Source organism: Ictidomys tridecemlineatus, chromosome 8, assembly GCF_052094955.1.
Source record: "Ictidomys tridecemlineatus isolate mIctTri1 chromosome 8, mIctTri1.hap1, whole genome shotgun sequence".
Classification (NCBI taxonomy): domain Eukaryota; kingdom Metazoa; phylum Chordata; class Mammalia; order Rodentia; family Sciuridae; genus Ictidomys; species Ictidomys tridecemlineatus.
In genome coordinates, this window is record NC_135484.1 from 38,911,089 (window position 1) to 38,933,598 (window position 22,510).

At 34.2% G+C, this 22,510-nt stretch overlaps 1 protein-coding gene across 3 annotated transcripts in view; it reads right to left on the reverse strand.

Moving 5' to 3' along the window:
* The window catches only part of Nkain2 (sodium/potassium transporting ATPase interacting 2), a 954,384-nt gene that overhangs the window by 827,406 nt on the left and 104,468 nt on the right, over positions 1-22,510 (reverse strand). The window lies entirely within an intron of this gene.

Consider the following 22,510-nt stretch of genomic DNA (forward strand, 5'->3'; position numbering starts at 1 on the left):
CTATGAAACTGGCCTGTACTATGGTAAAAAATATTAACCATACCTCTATGGCAATTAGTTTGCTTAATGAAGAACAAAAACAACATTGTCAAGCCATTCTTGAAAATTGGGCTGCAACTGACTATTTGTTATTATCTCATCATAAAGGATGTCAGGAGCTTAACAATATGTGTTGCTTCAACTTAAGTGATAATAGTAGTTCTATTTCAAAGGAGTTAGATTACCTTGAGGATATAATTTAAAAGGTCCAACAAGATGATGGATGTTTAGATATATTGGATTGGCTCACTTTGTGGTTACTTAATTTTATTTGGATCAAACAATTTTTCATAGGTGGATGTCCATTAGTATTGGGATTGTTATGTTGTGTTTGCTGTTATCAATGCCTATCCTATTTTTTGTCTCCTCCAACATAAGGAGGAAACAAATGTTATTCATCCAAAAAGCCATATAAAACAAAAACGAGGAGCTGTAGGTATTCTGACTGTTACCCCGGGGGTAACAGGTGCTCTGTTTTCCACTTTTGGAATGCCCAGCAGTTTCTCCTTGAAGCTAGTAAGATAACTAATACAGGTGCAGTATTTAGTAACTAAGGTAATGTCCTTAGAGCAAAAGGATCTCTGTCTTAATCAGTCTGGACTCTGACCTCAGTTATCCTGGGATTAAAGGAATACTAAATAATAATGTAGTCATGGCACTAATGATCTAATGTAACTTTTGATATAAATAAATGTGGCTTCTTAGAGGGGTAGCCACTTCTTTTCCTGCCTCTGAATCTTGTTTCTGTGTCTGCTTTTATTTTCCTTATACAGAATCAACAGGATATTTCAAGAATTAAAAATGTGGTTTGAAGAAAAAATATTCTTCTTCTTCTTCTTTTTTTTTTTTTTTTTTTTTTTACTTTAGTGACTAGGTAAATGTGGATCCTGTTTGTCCAGATCAGGTAAACCATGAGAGAATACTATTTAGAAGTAAATGATGTCCAGTGACATCCATTTGAAAAGATCTAGATTATATCAAGCCACAAGATGTATCAGATATCATTAATTCTCTCCCCTAGTATTCATTATCTTTTTCTCTCTTTAATTAAAAACAAACAAAGCTATAACTGAGCTCATGGCCTCTCAATTGAACACTGCATCTCCCAATCTCCCTTGAAGGAAGGCATGGCCATCTGATCATATTCTGAACAATAGGATTCGTACAAAAACAACATCTGCAAGTTATAGATACCTTAGTAAGAATGACTGAGCTCTCCACTTCCTCTCCCTTCTCATTAATGCTAAAAGGAATGTAGTGTTGTTGACACATTTTTACCCCATGAACAAGGACAATACATCTATAAATGGTAGACCCAAAGAATGAAGATTCATCTTGCAGAACAGATTTCCTGCCCCAGCTGTTTCAATATTACTAGATAAATAAGCATCTATTTTCCTTCTGCCACTTTGTCTTTTGATCTGTTGAAACATGTTAAATTATGTTCTATGTACCTAAAGCTAGAGATGGAGAAATGTGGGATATTCCACCAATCCAGGAACCAGATTATAGCTTTAAATTCCTCAATGGTGAATATAGAGCTTACCACTTACATCAGAAAATACGGTAAACATATCTTCAAAAAATATATTTAATCTCAATGAAGAGAGTTTCATTAACTAATATAAGGCTTTCTGACTATCTTCATTGTGCAAAGATATAAAATCCCCAGGAACCTAACAAAATATTTTTTATGAGAAATTTTAAAATCTTGGTTAATATTGCAGGCTCAAGACTGTAGTTTAGTGGTAGAATACTTACCTAGTATGTATGAGGCCCTGAGATCCATCCCCAGCACTGAGAAAAAATAGGTAGATGAATAGGTAGATAGATACATAGATAGACAGACAGACAGACAGTGGTTACATGCAAAGAATTTAGTGACTTAAACAAAACAGACTTTCCCCCCCCACTTCCATTTATTTATGCTAAGGGTCAAGGTTAATGGGAGCTACTCCCAAGAAATATTGAGACATTTATATTCCTTATATAGTCATCTTCTCCAGTGTCAAATGGTTCCAACCTATAGTAAAGGAAAGGTAAATTTCTAATGTCTCGGAGCAGATGTTACATAGCACTTAGGCTCTCATTTCACTACTAGGAATTTCATCATATGGCCACATGTTAATGGTAAAGAATACTGAGCCTTGGACCTAGAATGAAGAGTAGAATAGATTTATGTGGACAGCTGTCAGCTTCTTCCCACAGTAGGATGAGCAAGGTGTCTGAGAAGAAGATGAATGTGAAAAACTGGGTTTAGTTACATGTACAAAGGTTGACAGGAGATGAACTAGTGGTAAGGGAAGTTTTTAGCAAGCCCCTTGTTTAGGTAAGGAAAGCATTAATATACAGTCTGAAACAAAGCAATGACCATAAAAATAAAGGTGGAAGAGGTAAAGTTTGGGTAATATCTCTAAAAAGAGACTACACATAGTGTGGTTGGAGCATGTTGAAAATGGAAATTATAAAAATACTCAAAGTTCTACCTTCAGTAAATAAGATAATGAACACTGCAGTGGGAATCTAGAGGAACTCAAGAGTTACATTTAACACCCGGTGCTTAAAAACAGACCTGGACCACAAAACAGAAGTTCCAAATAGTTTTCTGGATATGCATAAACACATGAAGCTAGTGATATATACAGCTCTGGAAGAGCAGAGCAAGAAGTATAGCAAATGAAGATCCTGATCTAAATATCTGTGCCCCCACCACAAACGTTCTGAATTGAAACATAACCATCAATGTGATGGTGTTATGAGGTGGGGCCTTTGGGAATGATTAGGTTATGAGGGTGCAGCCCGCATGAATGGAATTAGCACCATATACCAGAGGCCCCAGAGACAGCTACCTAGCCCCTTCCACCATATGAGGACCATGAGAAGGTACATCTACAAACCAGAAAGTGGGCCCTCTTGAAACACCAAAGATGCTAGCACCTTGATCACAAACTTCTCAGTTTCTAGAACTGTCAGAAATAAATTTCTATTGTAAAAGTCATCCAGCTTATGATATTTCGTTATAGCAGCCTGGACAGTGTAAGTCAGGTGAATGGTATGTGAAATGCCAGCACTTGAAAGAGAGTTGAAAAGAAGAATGAGTGGGGGAAACAAACAAAAAGAAGATCAGATGGAGACCTTTGAATAGAACACAGAAATGTTAGGAGCAGAAAGAAGCTCACCCAGAATTGTCTCCTGCACCCTCAATAATGCAGTTGGGGTATTGATTTCAAAAGTATTTCATATACAAACCTGACCAAACCACAAATACTAGTTTTAATCTGGTCTTTATGACATTTTTTTTAAATTTACAGAGGACAACATGCAGTGAAATATATAACAAAACAAGAAAGTGGTATGCCTTATACAAGCATGCTTCACACAGCTATGAAACAAAACCAAACCCCCTTTACAAATCAGTCAGAGTCTATTCATAAGCAGGTTTGAACAGATGCCCAGGAGGCAAGTGCAAATTGAAAACAGTTCTAGTCAAATCCACTTTGTTTTATAGCTCTTGGACATTTCTAAAATATTGCTAGTGTTGCGGGATCCAGTGTCTTTTTATTGGGGGTTTGATCCTGTGATCCTTTGGTTGAATACAAATTCTTTAAATACAATGTTTTATTTTCAAACTTTGTATTGAGAATTAGGAAAAAAAAGAGCTAATTGACTTCTACAGTCAAACCATTCACTCAGTTGAAAAATATACATTTACTTATGAAGAAAATTAATACATTAAATAAGCACACCCATTATGGCATACATAATAGAAAAGATGGTCATTTTGACAAATAATTAAGGAATCAAAGAAAATTAAGTGGGTGAAACTCAGTAAGTTGTAAGAGTGGTAGCTAAAATTAACATGTTTATTCTTATGTATTTTTTAGTTAATTCTTTGACTAGCTCTAAGAAGTAGTTACTCTTGAAGACCACATCAATAAAAAAAGAAAATCAAATGCAGACATTAAGGCTCTTGACTGATACCATCCAACAAGGAAGACTCCCAAGTATTCCTATTCCTGAACCCACAAATTTAGCCAGAAAGTTATATTTCTTCTCTAGTTAACATACTAACTGCAGAAAGAAGCAAAGCATGCTCTTGGAATACACCAAATATAATACATTAATTAATTATACATATTTCATCTGAAATTTTCAGTGAATTGAATTCTAATGGTGGCAAAATAAATTTCTCCATTATTACCTGAAAAAGTTAATTATGCTTTACCTTTCAACAAAGTAAGGAGATGGCAATTCAGTAAAAAATTAGTTGTTTTTATTTTTTATTTTTTTTAGTTGTAGTTGGACACAATATCTTTATATTTATTTATTTATTTATTTTTATGCGGTGCTGAGGATCAAACCCAGTACTTCGCATATGCTAGGCGAGCGCTTTACCCCTGAGCCACAACCCCAGACCAAAAGTTTAGTTTTGTAATTACTTCCTAACTACCTCTTCTACCCAATGCACATTCCAAGGACAAGGGGATAAATTTAAAAATGCTGCAGAAAAAAAACAACACAGATGCTGGACTCCTCTGTACTACCACATTCCACGTACACTGAAAGACATGAACTCTCTTGATCCTACAGACCTGTAGGGACTGTAGCATATGATTTTAAAATTTGCATTGCTTGTCCCTGATCCCAAACTGACCAAAAGATATATGTAGAGAAATACTAACACTGGGCAAACGGGAAGATTGAAACAATTATACAGAACTTAAAATATCAATATGGAAGTTTATTATTTATGGGATTTGTAGGCCTGGGCAGAGTTCTACAGAAATCAATAGTTGCCAAAATGTTGTTAAAACCCAACAAAATTTTCATATATAAAACTGTTCAGTCCCTAACAATTCACAACACATATATATGAGACTTAATCCAGAGAAAGATTTATTTTCACAGTTTGTCTACAAGCTCTCCAATTCTCATTTCCATATATATTTTGTTCTTAGGATCTACATAACATAAATTTAAAATAAAATGAATTTAAAATAAAATACTGCTCAATAGCTGAGGAATTTAAAAACTTGCTTAACTGTTTAAATAAGTTGTCTATCAACCAAGAATATTTACAATTTTCAAATAGGCACTCTATTGAGAAATAGAAGAAAATTAAGTTCCCAGACAAGTTCATTCTTGTTATTTATAAAAAGGAAATATTTAGACAGATATCACTCTAATGAAGATGAAACATCATAAACCTTAAAATAAGTTAATGGCCACCAGCATAATAGTCACAAACAATGAGACAAAAGCATTGAAAAATTTACCAACTACAGTTGTTCCCCAGTATCCATGTGGGATTTGCTCCAGGACCCCACAGCTGCAGATGTTCAATCCTTCATATAAATGGAGTGGAATTTGCATAAACTTCACACTTCCCTCCATATAGTTTAAATCATCTCTAGGTTACTTATAATACCTAATACAATTTAAATTCTATGGAAATAGTTGTTACAGTATAATGTTTAGGGAGCAATGACAAGAAAAAAGTCTACCTGTCAGTACAGACATGTTTTGTTCAAGTATTTCTGATCTGCAGTTCATTGAACCCATATATGAAGAATTCACAAATGCAGAGGACTGATTGCACTATAAATCGTCAACATGAGACAAAGCTTATAAACAAAATGATGGGACCAGGCATTGTGACACATGCCTGTAATCCCAGTAGCTCAGGAGGCTGAGGATCCCAAGTTCAAAGTCAACTTCAGCAAAATCGAGGGGATAAGTAACTCAGTGAGACCCTGTCTCTAAATAAAATACAAAATAGGGCTGGGGAACTGGCTCAGTGATTGAGTGCCCCTGAGTTCAAGCCCTAGTACCACTACCTCCTGAAAACAAAACAAAATGATGAAGTAATGGTCATAAGTGATAAGGCCAAAATTGAGTTTCTTAAACATGATGCACAATCTGTAACTTGTGATTATTAAGGTATACCATAGATAATGAAATAGTAATATTTCCTCTTTTATAAGATATGTCCAGTTGTGATCTTTCCATATGACAAAGGAATACAATCAAAGGAAAGCAATAACACCAGGATAGTGAAATTGATAGAATCATGTCATCTGAGAAATTAATGGTGAAACAAATAACTTTGGTGCTACTGGGTTTCAAAAAATTTGTAGGACTTCCATACAAAGAAGTAACTAGATATAATCAGCACCTGGCATAATGCCTAGCACCTCATAGGTAGTCTTAACTATTTACTCTACGACTGAGGGAAAGATTCTATTAATACACAAATCATGTGCTGATTATCTCCAAAGCCAGATAATTTTCTAGAATCACAGAATTAGGTGCAAATTATGGCAAGGTAGAGCTTTGCTTTAAGGTATGAAAAATTATAAATTACAGCTATGAAATATCAGAAATCAGCCATCTCAAAAGGTAGAGTGTGACTGGAAGCTATGCCTGTCTCTGAAGGGACTGTTCTTCAAGTAAGCATTTAAAAGCCCCTGTGATGCCGTGCTTGCCTTTCTTCCTTGAGATTCTCTTTTGTGTGCTCTCATTTCTCCATTTAAGACCGTAATTACTTATGTTTCCCTGTGACCTGAAATTCCATTCCTTTTTCCAGTCCTTATCTGTGAGCAAATACTATTACAATTAAACAAATCTTTAACTGCTTATTTATTTAATCTTACCACTGTACCCCAAAGTCATATTCTACTTCCTGATGAACAAAAGAGGAAAAGAACCAAACTTAAAACACTATCTATACATGTATGTATGTGTGTGTAAATGAATATACATCTAGGTACACATTCTTTTGGGATACATATTGGTAGGATACTGAAGCCAAAATTTAAAAAGGCAGTCAGTATAGATAGATAAATCAGATCAGATCAGATCAAGGAGGCCAATTTGGGTCTGGGGAGTTGGAACAGGATTGAAATACTAATGTTTTCAGAGCCCTTCCTCCACCCTTATCAAGATAACCTGCCTCTACTCCAACCTGTTGCTAAGGTAACCTGTCCCAGGGATTTTCCCTCCATACAGGGAGTTGTTAATTACACCCCCTTCCTGCCCAGATCACTCCAGTTGGCTCCTCCAGCCCATGGGCTTCTATCCTTTTGGCCATTCCACTGAGCATCTCCTGGGTCTAGTCACCTTGCATGAAGGAGAGAGATGAGGGGAAGAGAGCGGGAGAAAAAAGGAAATAAAACATAAAAAAGGCTCACTTTGGGGGATCACCTGCTATGGTCCCCTTCTCCCTCCTTGGAGAAGTCTGTTAGCCCTTTTTATTTTTTTAAATATTTTTTATTAGTTACACATGACAGTACAATGATCTTGACATATCATACATGTGAATCAACTGTGGTATGATTTCTCATTTTTCTGAGTGTACAGGTTGCAGAATCACATTGGTCATACAGTCACCTATATACATACAACTATACTAGTGTCTGTTTTATTCTGCTGTCCTTCCTATTTGTTACCCCTTTTTAAATGAAGCTTGCATTCAAGTGCTTCTCTAAAGTTATACTCCAACAGGTGAGTACTTCAGCAGAATTCTTCAACAATAACTAGCGGTATCAATACTAGGACTCTTTTTTTTTTTTACAATTCCTAAAGATGATTTTTTGAGTGATGAAATTTTTGATTTTTCTCATTATAGTCATTGTGATAGAGGCGGTTAATGAAGCTGAAATTTAGGCCCTATCTGAATTTGACACAATTAAAGAGATCTAGCCAAAATGTGAATGTAAGTGTTGCATGAAGAATTAAACAATGTCAACCACTGTCCTTATCCTTGATGGGTACTTAGTGGAGAAAACAAGGATGACTAGGTGGTTGGGGGTAAGAACAGGAAGTAAACCATAGCCTCAGGCCTGACAATTCATCATTTTATGCCAGATTCCTCACATGTAAAACATAATGGTAGCAACTATTTATCCTCACCTGTTTCCTAGGTTTTTGTGCATCTTAAAATGAAATGATAACAATGGAAATATTTTGTTTATAGAGTTATATACCAAGACCAATCAGCACTGAATCTGGGTGTGGATTTAAGATCCATGCATATTTAAAGGAGTGTACACTGAAAATCAGCCTATTTAAAATATGTCAATGCTATAAAGTACCAATTAGAAACCAATACCCTATTGTAACCATTCCTAAACTTAAGTACTTATTCTGCCAGCATTGTTGCTACCACTGACTTTATGTACTTCTGTTTCAACCTCTTTGCAAAGACAAACATACATGCTCTGGAAAGGTATAAAATCTCTATCACCCAGAAGAACAGCGTTTATGTAAATTTTATTTCATATTGATTTTCGTCTTTCCATCATATTCATTGCAAAGTCAAGTCACGCAAAGAAAATCAATAACTGAACATTAAGGAAGCACTGTTCATACAAAGAGCCGACGAATGTTTTGCATATCTATTCTTTTTATTTTATTTTCCACATTCGGTAATGCTGCAAGTTGAAAAAAATGCATAACTGAATAAATTAAAGTTAATATTCTCCTGCCTTTTGAAAGAGCAAAAACATATTAAGTCCAGGCAGGATGTTTCTTTCTTTCTCTTTTTCCTGGTGCTTGCCAGGTCCTTTATCAATATCAATGGCTTAAGACCATATTATCCATGGCTGCCATTGAAATGAATGGTACTACAGCATCCTGTTATGAAAGGGCATTTGATGATTTGGCAGGTGAGGGATTATTAAATCTTGAATTTGAAATGCTGGGGCATTATGAAACCACATACTTCAAACAAGTGTGGAATCCACTCAAACTATATCTTCCTTCAGAAGATAAAATTCCATGTAGGTTTCAATGTTCAAGTGTTTTCAGAGGCTTTGAAAATTGAACACCTGCAGTTATTCACACATGAATCTTGCCTTTTCAGTAAACATATCCCAACAGCATTGTTGTGAAAATACTATATTTATTAAACCACAGTTAATTATTTTGGAAGTTCTGCACTGAAATATACATAGCAATTAATATTATCTGTTCCATATTTGGAAATAAAAATTTCACAGTCTTGAATTAATGTTAACAACAATAGATGTGTGGATGTTCTTTCTCCATATTAAATGTTTGGGGCTGGTGATATAGTTCAGTTGGTAGAGTGCTTGCCTGGCATGCACAACCCCCTGGGTACAATCCCCAGTATCACCAAAAATAAAAAGAAAAGAAAAATTTAAATGTTTGGTTCTAATTTGGGGAAACAGAAAAATCAAGCAGCTCCAAACATTTAACTGACCTCACACACAGGGAGATGATCTCAAAGAATTCATGCATGTATATGCCTTGTATTATTCCATGATATGTATTCCATGATATTTATGTACATTCATTAACTTTTATGTAGCATGCAACTCAGAATTATAAAATGATATTATGTATTGCAAATTTCATATAGCCAATTGATTTTTACACAATATTTTTTATTTTTTTCAAAACTCGTGGATTTGTAGCTAGATTAGGATTCTCCAGAGAAACAGAAGCAGAAGGATGTAGACACAGCTCTTGCACTCATATCTCTATCTTTATCTCTCTCTCTCTCTCTCTCTCTCCCCCACCATAAGTGAATGTATACTTTATTTTATTGTGTTTATATAATTTTATATTTAATAACAACCAGCTTACAAACATTCCTAAAAGTTTAACCGTCAGTTCTAGTGAGCTAATCCAGCTGGCTCCAGCAATTACTGCAGTCTTACTTTTCCTAAAAGTGGATGAAACTTTACAAAGATACCTTAATTCACTTGGAATTAAGAATTAACATTAATAAAACACAATGAACTCCTCCTGTAATGTGGAGCCTTATCAGTTATTAATACTTATCAGTTATTAATACTTATGAACTCTATCAGCTCCTCTCCTATGGGCAGGCTTTGATGAACAGACAGCATGGGGCTATGAAGGAATGTAGGAAAGGAATGCAAATGGGGAATTTAAAAAAAGGCCCAAGAGCAGACTCTTACAGAAGCAAAATGTGATAAAACCAAAGTGTAGATTAGGATCAGTCCTGCATATGTTGTTGTAGTTGCAAACATTGAGAAATTTCATTTGCTTGGTTTTCCTACAAATTTTCAGATAGAGTGCAAATTTATTTAGTTGAGTTTTTACCTACAAGATTCATTCTGTGGATGGCTTCTGGTTTCAAGCTAAAATTAGGGGAAGTGTTCTTAGGATACTTCATATATACTTCAAAAAAGTACCTTAGCCTTTAGATGATGCAAGCAGTATACTCACAACCTAAGGCACATATTAATTTTTCTAGTACATTATATCTATGCTAATGGAAAAATGAAAAAGCAATGAAATATGAGCTTTCTGTACTTGCTTTCAATTTATTAGAGTCTGTCTCTTAAAAAAAACTTAACAGGAAGTTGCAAATTCTGTCTTCAGAGAAATGTTCTAAGAAGACTAATAAAAATGACAGACTTGAAAGTAAAAGTAAAAATAAAAGCTCCCCATGTTCTAATTTATAGCAGATCTTCAGTCTTCACACCCAGCAGGATATCAGGCCTTCTCTTGTTCAGCAACTTTACAAATTTAAAGAGTTTTATAGAGGACTGACTTATGGCATCTATATAGTGTCTCAAGTTCAGAACCCAGAGATGATCAGTGTTAGTAACTTAAAGCTCTCTTTAGAAAGACACATCCATACATAGATACAGAGATAATAGAAGAGGATAGACAGAGTTACTGACAGACACAGATAGACAGAGAGATAGAGACACATACACAGGTATTTATCTACATTTCAATGCTCATCCTTCATGACAAGGTTAGCATCTAAAATGTTGTGAAGGACATAAACTCTTTTTTCAAATTTCCTGTCTTCATATTCACCTTTTCTTTTATCATCTTCTCCATTCTTCTATAACGTACATTCATGTTCCCCCCCAAGTTTACTACGGTTAATTCAGAACATCTAGTGGTACTCAATTCTAATTCTTTGATGGTTCCATACCCATCTCAAACCACACGTGACCAAGATGAGTTCTCCTTGTTTGGCATTTGTCATTTCAATTCTCAGCAGCAAACTTTTTTTCCAGAGGTGCTTAGAGATGATCTATGCCCCTGTGCCATGTAAGTTCTTTGTATTAAAAGATCTTTGGGAAATTAAACCTCAATCAATGAACAAATACATAGTGCAGTACAGTCCTAAAATCCTAAAATGTTCTCAGAAAACATAAGGTCATCAAAACATTAATACTACTATGCAGAAAATATGGGTTGTATAATCAGATAAATTTGGAGAATTAGTAGGTTAAAGTACATCAAATTACTTGTCTTTCTAGAACCTAAAGTTGTTTTGTTTTGTTTTACTATGGTAAATATGCACTGTTTATCTCCAAGATAGAGATCAACTTGAAGTGATTCCACAATCAAGACTGATTGTGGAATTCGGCTTGGAGTATATTTTTGAATAAATGTTTTATGCAGGGTATGCAACCCAGGCAAGAAGTGGGCATTATATGGTCTAGTGAGTAGGTTTTCAGGGAGCTGGAGTGAGTGTTGCAGATCAGTGGGAAGACAAAAGACACATTAAAATAGCATCCAGGAAATGAAGTGACACATGGGGTTAAAAAAAGAAAGGCAAATAAGAAAAAGATATGAAGAAAAAATACTGGCACTGTGGACAATTTACCCACAAGAAGAATGCATTTTCCTGGGAGAACTGCTTCCAAAGAGCTTGGTGTATGTCAACCTTTTTGCATTAAGAGTAAGCTTCTGCATTTTGCAAGAGTTTAAACATTAGCCATTGCCTCATCCAAATGTGAGTCACCTTCAAATATATGTCTTCTAACCTGAACTGGATGCTTTTTTGAGAAGCAGTGATTCTCAAACCTTAGAATACATATGAATCACATGGAGAACTATTTAAAATGCAGTCACAGACTGTCACTTCCCCTGAGCTTTGGATTCTGTAAGTTTGCAAGGGGTTTGGGAAGCTTATAGAGGCTTCACTACCAAAAACTAACCAACAGACACAGGACACACAAAAAAATTAGAAAGCAGAATCAATTTCTTCCTAGATTAGAGAAATTTCATAAGCTCTGGAGTTTTTAAGGAAGAAATCTGAGTCTTCTATGGCCTTTTTCTCATCTCTTGTTGATATCATAATGGGTCTCTTTCTGCTCTTTCTACCTCAGCCCTGAGATCTCAAGTGAGTACAGCAACTGAGCTGCAGTTTATGGCATGGAGGCCTGTGAGGCAGAAAGCCTGCCTTTGTACCCCCACTCTAACACTTACTAGTGTGTAACACCTGCCAAATCACAAAACCCTCAAATGTTTCTTCTGTGAACTGGGTATGACTCAGAAATTAACCTGGAGGGCTGAATGTCTGTCTCTGTCTCCCACAAATTCACATGTTCAAGCTACCTTCAATATGACCATTTTTAGAGATGTGACCTCTGAAGAGGTAAGTGAAGTTAAAAATGAGGTCATAAAGGTTGGGCCTTGGCCCCTTAGGATTATGTCCCACATAGGCAGAAACAAGGGAAAGCTTGTAATCACTGGCACAAAGAGGAGAGCCTGTGAGCGCACCGTAGCCATCTGAAGTAGGGCGGCCCTTGCCAAAGCTCAGTCATGCCAGCACCCTAACCTTGAACTTCCAAACTGCCAAAATCTCAGAAAAAGACTTTACAATGGTGTAAGTTACTCATTCAGTGGCATTTTGCTGTGGCAGCCTAAGCAGCCTCATACAGAGGATTATTATAGGATGAAAAAAGGTAAAATAAGTAAAGCCATTTATAAAGCCCAAGGCCCACAGTAAATATCAAATATCGACCAATACTGTATGTCTTACAAAATCTTTATTTTAAAAATGGAAAGACATGATGTTAATTGTATTTAGTAAAGATTAATCTATAATTATGCAAAAATTCAATTTTAGAAGAGAAATAACACCACATTGTTTTTTCAGTAGCACTACATATTTGTGAAAGAACAAAGCATTCTCTGAATTATTTCCAATATAGCTAGAAGAAATATTAGAATCTTGTTAGGTAAAACTTTGAAGCAAATCTTAGGTTACAAATAATGTTTCTATGAGAAAAGGGTAACAACCTCTTAAGAGACCATATTTAATTAAATTAAATATTTAATTAACATCTTACTGGGTTATTCTACACCTTCAAAATGAACATCAATGAGCAGTTACCTACACAAGCCATCTATATAATGAGAAGAATAGTGTCCTCTGTAGTAGGAGGTGTCTAATTACTTTTAAATACTATAAAGCATTTTTGAAAACAGCATTAATATCAAAATAGACTCAGAGAATGGCAGTTCATTAACAACAGGAGAGGTAAGTCATGATCTAATGTGATCTCTGCATATAGCTCTCTATAGGAAAATGAGCGTTATCTAGCTTCCTTTGAGTTTCTTTTGTAACATCTGCAGATCTTGTGCTCTCTGATCATTTCTAATTTAATGGCTGATTGTAAGCACTATTACTTTTCATATTTCCTTGGTTTTAATCAATCCCTACAATGCACCCCATTTTTGACCCCCCAGTAAGTAATGTTAGATGACATTGGAAGTATTTTAAGTTGACTGAGCATGTGATGCTCCTTCAAATGCAACCTCTGCAATACCATTTTCACCAAATTAGCCATCATATCTGAAAATGGACCTATGCATATTGGCCTGAACTAGCAGGAGGGATGATACTGAATTGGTAACATCAGAAGCCTTGTATGGGATGTCTAAGAACCTCAGAACTTGTACTATCAACAAATAAGAACAGCATATCTTTAATAATTAGCATTACACAAAAGCACGGTATTTAATGAATTATTTAATAAATTTAGAAGACAAAAATGCAAAAGTCAATACAATATTAGTTAAGAGGCCAATTTGAATGCAATACCATAACAAAAACAATAATACAACCTGTTTAAAGTAAAACAAATACATTTTAAATATAAAGAATGACTTGCAAATCTTCTAGTAACTCAAACTGAAATGTTCAGCATTGAATGCAATAATTTACTAATATGTCCTAAATTATATTACTGCATACATCCTAGTTCAAAATACATGAAACACATATTATTATATATTATGAAACACATAAATTGCAGTAGCAGACTTCCAATTCATGGTAATATTTGATATTAAAGATAAATTTCAGTTATCAGTTATTTAGTTCTTTCAAGAAGATCTTTCAAACTGGAAAAAAATTAGTCATTTCAGTAAAAAAATCTTTTAATCATTTTAATTTTAATTATTAGGGGTAAATTATGGGAGTTGGTTTGCTGAGCACTAAAAGTATCTCCCTAAACTTTGATGAAAGGTTTCATGAGCTCTAATGATTCTAGACCATCTAGAAGTTTAAGTACATGAGTAGTCTTACTTAAGCATCTAATTTGTTATGAAAAAAACTATAGACTGTAATCCCAAACACAGGGAAAATTCAGTGAAAAAGGCAAAATATCTGTTTGATACCCAAGTAGGAAAAATGTGTGTTTTTCAGGATGCAAGGGCTAGATATTTCTATATGACTATTTTACAGTATTACACAGGTAGCATAGAACTTATAACTGTAAAGTATCTCATATCCCTAAGGACTATTTAATCAAATAGGGGCTTGACCTTTGCATTTCAAATGCTTTATCTCTACCTTTGTATATCTTTAAAAATGACGTACATAGGCAGAATCAGAAGAAAGGTTTCAGACAGTTCACAGTTTTTTAACTACATATGACATGCTTTGTTATAAAGTTAGATGTTCTAAAAATACATATATAATGGAACCTATGCCTACAAAATGAGAATATGGCAACCTACATAGTCTAATCAATATTTGGGTTAAAAATAAACATTATTTTAAACTAAAAACTATTTTTATTGCTGTTTCCCATATAAAATATTTATATGATGCAGATTTTCATGTTCAAATATTTATTTTTAGATTAATTTATTATTTTTTTTCTTTAAAGATGCTGGTTGTCTCTTATAAAATGATGCAATGGTAGAGGTCATTTTGCCAGATGTAAAGAACATAGAAAGCAGTTGTTGAAGGAAAAAAATACAGATTTTGAATACAATTTTAATCCTAATCTGACCAGAAAGTGGTTATTAGAAGAAAAAAAAATAAGGAAACAATGAACATTTTTTAATAGTATAAACAAGAAAATAAAAATATAATATCATTTCTAGTTTATTTTGTTTTCAGCAAGTGTTTTTCATAGAAACTATAATTCAAGGACTTTGAACATAAAACTTAATGACATTCTTTTTTCCATTCAATTAATGATAAACATTGTGATTCCCCAAGAAAAGAAGGCAACAAACGGTTCAACCCTTTCTTGCTTTGGGATTCCTGTCTTTTCAAAATCATTTTAATAATTTCTTAATATACTATAGAATAAAAACTCTTAACAGGACATTAGATTGCCAATTCCTTTGGAATGGGTAGTATGTACTAATCAAAGTTCATCATTATTTTTGACATTTAGCAAGTGGTCAGCCAATCTGTTTTAATATTTTAGCTGTATTTTGCCACTAGGCAAAGTCAGTGTTTCAATCTGGGCTAGCTGAATTTCTAAGGGTCACTTTCATCATGTGTGAAATGAAGGGAAGAGAATAAATGGCCTCTGCAGTCCTCTAACTCTAAAACCATATTCTACATAATCAAATTCTATAATGAAAACTATAGAACACTAAAGAAAGAAATTGAAGAAGACCTTAGAAGATGGAAAGATCTCCCTTGCTCTTGGATAGGAAGAATTAATTAAAGGGATATACTACCAGAAGTACTATGTAGATTTAATGCAATTCCTATAAAAATCTCAATGACATTCTTCATAGGATTAGAAAAGCAATCATGAAATACAATTGAAAAAATAAGAAACCCAGAGTAGCCAAAGCAATCCTTAGCAAGAAGAGTGAAGCAGAAGGCATCAAAATACCAGACCTTAAACTATACTACAGAAAAAAAGAAACAAAAACAGCATGGTATTGGGAGCAAAATAGACATGTAGACAAATGGTACAGAATAGAAGACACAGACACAAATGCACATAAATATGATTATCTCATTCTAGATAAAGGTACAAAAAACACACATTGGAGAAAAGATAGCCTCTTCAACAAAACCTACTGAGAAAAGTGGAAATCCATATGTAGAAAAATGAAATAAAAAGTCTACCGCTCATGCTGCACAAAACTCAATTCCAAATGGATCAAAGATCTAGAAATTAAACCAGAGACCACGAGCCTAATAGAAGAAAAGACAGGTCCAAATCTTCATCATGTGGAGTTAGGACCTGACTTCCTTAACAAGACTTCTAAAGTGTAAGAAGTAAAATCAAAAATCAATAAATTGGATGGATCCAAGCTAAAAAGTTTCTTCACAGCAAAGGAAAAAAATCAATAATGTGAAGATAGAGGCTACAGATGGGAGAGAAAATCTTTATAGCACACACCTCAGATAGAGTATTAACCTCTAGGATACATAAGGAACTCAAAAAAACTTAAAAACCAAAAACCAAATAACTCAATTAATAAATGGGCTAAAGAACTGAACAGACACTTCTCAGAAGAAGAAATACAATTGACTGACAAACATATGAAAAAAAAAAGTTTAATATCTCTAGCAATTAGAGAAATGCAAACTAAGATTTCATCTTACTCTAGTCAGAATGGCAATTATCAAGAATATAAGCAATAATATGTTTTGGTGAGGATGTGGGGGAAAAGGTAGAATCATACATTGCTGGTGGGACTGTAAATTGGTGCAATCACTCTGGAAAGCAGTATGGAGATTCCTCAGAAAACATGGAATGGAACCACTATTTGACCCAGATATAAACATTATTAAAATGGCCAGTTAACTGAATTTGTCTTCTGTCATCTACTGATATGACTAATGTTTTGTTGTAAGAAAGAGCTGAAAAGTACAATTAAGGATTTTATATGATAGCAAAAAATATTCTCAAACTAGTAGTTATTTTATATTCATTATGAGCCTTTTTTCCAGATGAGGCAAACCTTATAAGCATTGCCCTCAATATAAATACTTGTTACCAAAGCAAATAGATCTGACATTCTAAAATATATAAAACTTAGACTATTAAAGGTAAAGTCAGTTTTAATTAGTGGAGAATAAGAAGTGTATAATATTTTTTAAATTTAGAAATCATTCATAAGTGCATTATAAAAATCAAATCAGTGGCCAAAAGTACCTGCTGATCATGCTCAAATAGTTAAACCTTACAAACACGGCTTATTCAATACTTATTCAAACACTTATTCAATACTGGTTGATGTGAAAATGGCTAGATATACTGTTGTAAATAGACAAAAAGGATTCCAACCTTTATGAAGCTTATTGTGACTCAAGACATACTCTGCTTGAATTAATAAAGGATGAGTCACATTTCTACTAGAACACACACAAAAAAAGGCCCTGGATTAGGCCTGAGTCGTTAAAGATGGCCATATTTGAAGTGACAATTGATGTGTGAAATGAAGGAGAAGCCAAGAGAAGCTAGGCAAGATGGAAAGAATACACCAGGCAGGAGAAACAATTCCATGTGCAAAGGGCCTGCAGAGGAGGAAGAAGGGGCTCTACCTTCAAAGCATCAAATGCAGGACAATGTCATCAGTGGGAAGAGTCAACACACAGTTAAGACGCAGTTGGTAAAAGGACTGATCATGTATGGCCTCATAGCTGTTCTTAAGGACATTAGGCTTTTCTTGTGAAGTAGTCTCAGAATCATTTCAAGCAAGTGGGTGTGGGAAGATCTAACCTGCACATCAGCAACCCTTCAGTTTTCCAGGTAGAAAACAGATATAAAAAGCTATATGCCAAAACAGAGGAAAGATAATGTTAACATTGTCAAGAATGACAATGGTAGAGACAGAGAGCAGATTCAAGATGGATTTAGGAAGTCAATCAAGAAGGCCTAGTGATAGGTTCCACATAGTGAGTAAAGAGAGAGTCAGGATAGTGAGATTTTACTTAATTAGAAAATAAAGAATAAAACAACTAGCATGTATTCATAGGACATCTGTATTCACAAAAGCTAATTGATGATTCAGATTAATTACTGTTCTCCACATGTTGAGTTTCTGTCATACTTTCCATAAGCATAATTCGGCAACACAACAATGGCAGAGGCTGTCATACTAAAATGAATTGCTAACATATGCAATTAAAATAAATGTCTATGAGATGTAACTGTCAAAATAGTAATTATGACTTAGTGAGCTAGAAGCAGTTTGAAAACTTCTTTGAAATTAAATTCCTGTCCTCTATAAAGACTCATCACATTCCAAACCAAGATATTTTTTCCTTAAAAGAAAAGAAGAAGAGAAGGAGGAGGAAGTGGAGGAGGATAAGGAGGAGGAGGAGGACAAATTTCTTATTACTGCATATTCAACATGATTTAGATAAACTTAGTACATATCTGGGTACTTCTTTGAGTACTGTAATGATTTAAACATCAGGTTCACTAGAAAAGTATTTCAGTTTTGAAAAATAGTGAAGAATAAACCACTTCCACTTTTTAAAATTCATGGTCATGACATTCATTACATGTAAACAAGTTTTATAAAGTAAGAACACCCCACCAAACCCCAAACTAGAACTTGGAATAATTGTATTAAAGAGAATTCACTAAGCAACCCATTTGGTGTGGCAAAGTATAAAACCAGAATAGGATATACAACACAATCAAGAGTGTCAGATATATTTGTCTGGTTTTGCTGGCAAGAGATAAAGTACCTTCTTAAGTAAATAATCAGAGTATTCTATAAAAATTACTACTCAAAAAGAAATATTTTGCAGTATGCTTCTAGTAAATCTTAAGGAGGAGTCATATTTCACCAATTCTGAGACTCAGATTTCATTAGTAGTAGTAGTGGTAGTGGTGATGGTAGTGTGGTAGCATTTATATTTTAACATCTCTGAAATCAAATGTCTCTGCAATAGATACCATCTCACAAAGTTTGTGAAAACATTCAAGGGACAGTCTTTACATAGTTGCTCTACCTGTTCTTGATCATAGCTAATCGAACTGTCTTCCTCCTGGCTAAGCGAAAAACATTGTAAGTACAGCAAGTGCTGAGTTTACTGTTTAAAATTTATTCTCATCACTGAAATAAAAACTCATTGTTTACATGAAAAGGCATGGCAACAAAGTACAGGACATAAATTTGGTCTTGGTAAAACACTCTTCATTCGAGGAATAATCATGATTAGTAATATTTATGAAAGCAACAAACAGGTGAAAAGATATCCATGATTAGATGAAGCTGTGTAATGTTTTTGTTACTGACCAAAAGAACTGACTGCCATGAAGAAAAAACTTGCCTAATCCCTCATAATGGCTGAAAAAAAATGTTTCAAAACAATAAGGGAGAGGGACAGATGTGATGGTTCATGCATTGTGTGGTGTTTCATTCATAATGAAACAATCATAATTTTAAGATTTTTTTCCCTTTCTTAGTGGTATGTAAAATGATGGTATATCTTAATGTTACATTAGATTTCAGGGTAATAAGGTTATGAAAGACCCATGAAATGACAGATGGAATATGAAGGTTATATTCCCTGTTCATTAAATAATGATCTTGGAAACCATGAGTCAGTCTGTTAACTTATTTGGGTTCCGATTTCATCATCTGTAAAATGGAAATGATGTGCTAGATTATTTATTACTCAGGAGCTAGTTCTATGATATTATAATAGGTTGATTATCTCTATGGAATATTAGATTAAACAGAGCTATATTTTAAATTGATCATTATATATTTTGTTAATTTTAAATACTTGCAGTAAATTTAGCTTAAAGTATACAAAGAAGAAAACTTGATTCACTTAAATTTGAATTCATTCCAAACCCCAATTACTATAAAAGTAATTACCATTTTTTTCTATAAATTTTATATTTAAGATTTTAAAAGTAAGACATTAAAGCAACTGTATGAATAGTAGAAAGGAGCAGGTAGTAAGTAAAATGCTGGGTAAATGCAGATTTGGTCCAATATTTTACATCCTTGAAACTATTTAGAAACCACCATTGTTATTTTTTAATTGGTTCTTTTTAGTTAAATATGACAGTAGAATTAATTTTGATATAATTGTACAAGTATAGAATATATCTTATTCTACTTAATGCAACATTTTTTTGGATGTACATTATGGTGGAAATCACTATGGTGTATTCATATAAGTACATAGGAAATTTGTTTTGGATTAATTTTACTATTATTCCTTTTCCTAAACTCCTTTCCTTCCCTTCATTCCCCTTTGTCTAATCTACTAAATATACATTCTCCTCTCCTCCCTCTTATTGTGGGCTACTTCCACATATCAGCAAAAATACTTGACCTTTGGGTTTTGGGGATTGGCTTGTTTCATTTAGCATAGCAGTCTCTAGTTCCAACCATTTAATTGCAACAGTCATAAAGTCATTCTTCTTTATGGCTGAGTAATAATCCATTGTGCACATATACCACCATTTCTTTATCTGTTTATCTGTTGAAGGGCATCTAGATTGGTTCCATATCTTAGCTATTATGAATTGAGCTGCTATGAACATTGGTGTGGCTGCATCACTGTACTCTTCTTATTTTAACTCCTTTGGATATATGCCAAGGAATGGGATAGCTGAGTCAAATGGTGGTTCCATTCCTAGGTTTTTCAGAAAACTCCATATTGCTTTCCAGCGTGTTTGCACCAATTTGCAGTCCCACCAGCAACGTAGGAGTGTACAGTTTTCCCTACATTCTTGCCAATATTTATTGTCACTCATATTCTTCATAATTGCCATTCTGACTGCAGTGGGATGACATCTCAGTGTAGTTTTAATTTGCATTTCTCCTAATGGCTAGACACGTTGAACATTTTTTCATATATTTGTTGACTGTTCGTATTTCTTCTTCTGAGAAGTGTCTGTTCAGTTCCTTTGCCCATTTACCAATTGGGTTATTTGATTTTTTGGAACTACATTTTTTGAGTTTTTTATATATAGTGGAAATTAACTCTCTATCAGAGGTGCAGGTGAAAAGATTTTCTCCCATTCTGTAAGGCTCTCTCTTTGTGTTCTTGATTGTTTCCTTTTCTGTGAAGAAGCTTTTCAGTTTGAAATCATTCCATTTATTGATTATTGATTTTACTTATTGTGCTTTAGGCCCAGAATAGCAAAAGAAATCCTTAGCAGGAAAAGCAAAGCAGGAGACATCACAATTCTAGACCTTCAATTATGCTACAAAAGCTACAGTAACAAAAACAGCATGGTACTGGCAACCAAGCAGGCAAAAAGGCCAAGACACAGAAAACCCACAAAAATACAGTTACCTCATACTTGATAAAGGTGCCAAAAACATACATTGGAGAAAAGCCTCTTCAACAAATGGTGGTGGGAAAACCTGGAATTCATATGCAGTAGAATAAAATTTAACCCCTATCTCTCACCCTGGACAAAACTCAACTTAAAGTGGATCAAAGACTTAGAAATTAGCCCAGAAACTCTGTTCCTACCAGAAGAAAATGTAGGCCCAACACACCAACATAATGGCTCAGAAACTGACTTTCTCAACAAGACACCACTGTTCTTTTTTTTTTTTAAATTTGTTTTAATTAGTTACACATGACAGTACAATGATCTTGACATATTATACATTTGAATCAGATGGGATATAATTTCTTGTTTTTCTGAGTGTACAGGTTGTGGAATTACATTGGTCATGCAGTCACATATATACACACAGCAATAATAGTGTCTATTTTATTCTGCTGTCCTTCCATTCCCAAACTGCCCTTTTGTGTTGAACTATCTTTACAAGGGTGTTTGTAAACAACCTTGTAAGAGTTTCGCAGCTTTTTAATTTTGACTTTTTTTTGATTGCTTACTGTAATAAAGATAATATCTCTCTACAGAACAGAGCAAATTCAAACACATTTGCATTTTGCCTGCTATAAAAGATTCAGGTTTCCTAAGCTCCAGGTTCCCAGCTGTGATATGAACCAACTGTGTTCCTTGTCCTAGCCCCCCTTCATGTCAACTCCAAAGCACTTGGTGGGACAGTGAAGTTCAAGCTTCTTGATGTGCACTGAGGAAAAAAAAAAAAAGCCTTTGTTTCTGATATGGGAGTATCATGTTTTCTGACAGCATATGCCAAAAAAAAAAAAAAACATGGCATGCTAAATTGTTAGCCTGAAAGTGGGGTATCTCAAAACTTCATACTCCTTATAGAATCCAAACTTTTCTTGCAAAAGAAAGAAATTTTCCTAGCAATTCATCCATTTTCTAAGTATTTTTCAAGATTACAAAGAGTTGTTAGCCTATTCTATGTATAATTCTTCCTAAATATATAAATAATAATAATTTATATGATTATTATGACTACTGTTTTCTAAAATGTGTAACTGTCAGTCATTTAAGCTTAGAAGGATTAAGATTTACAGGACTATCTAACAAGACATTTTCCTCTTCTCACTCTCAGTTAACTACTTAAACTTATACACAGTGAGGGAGAG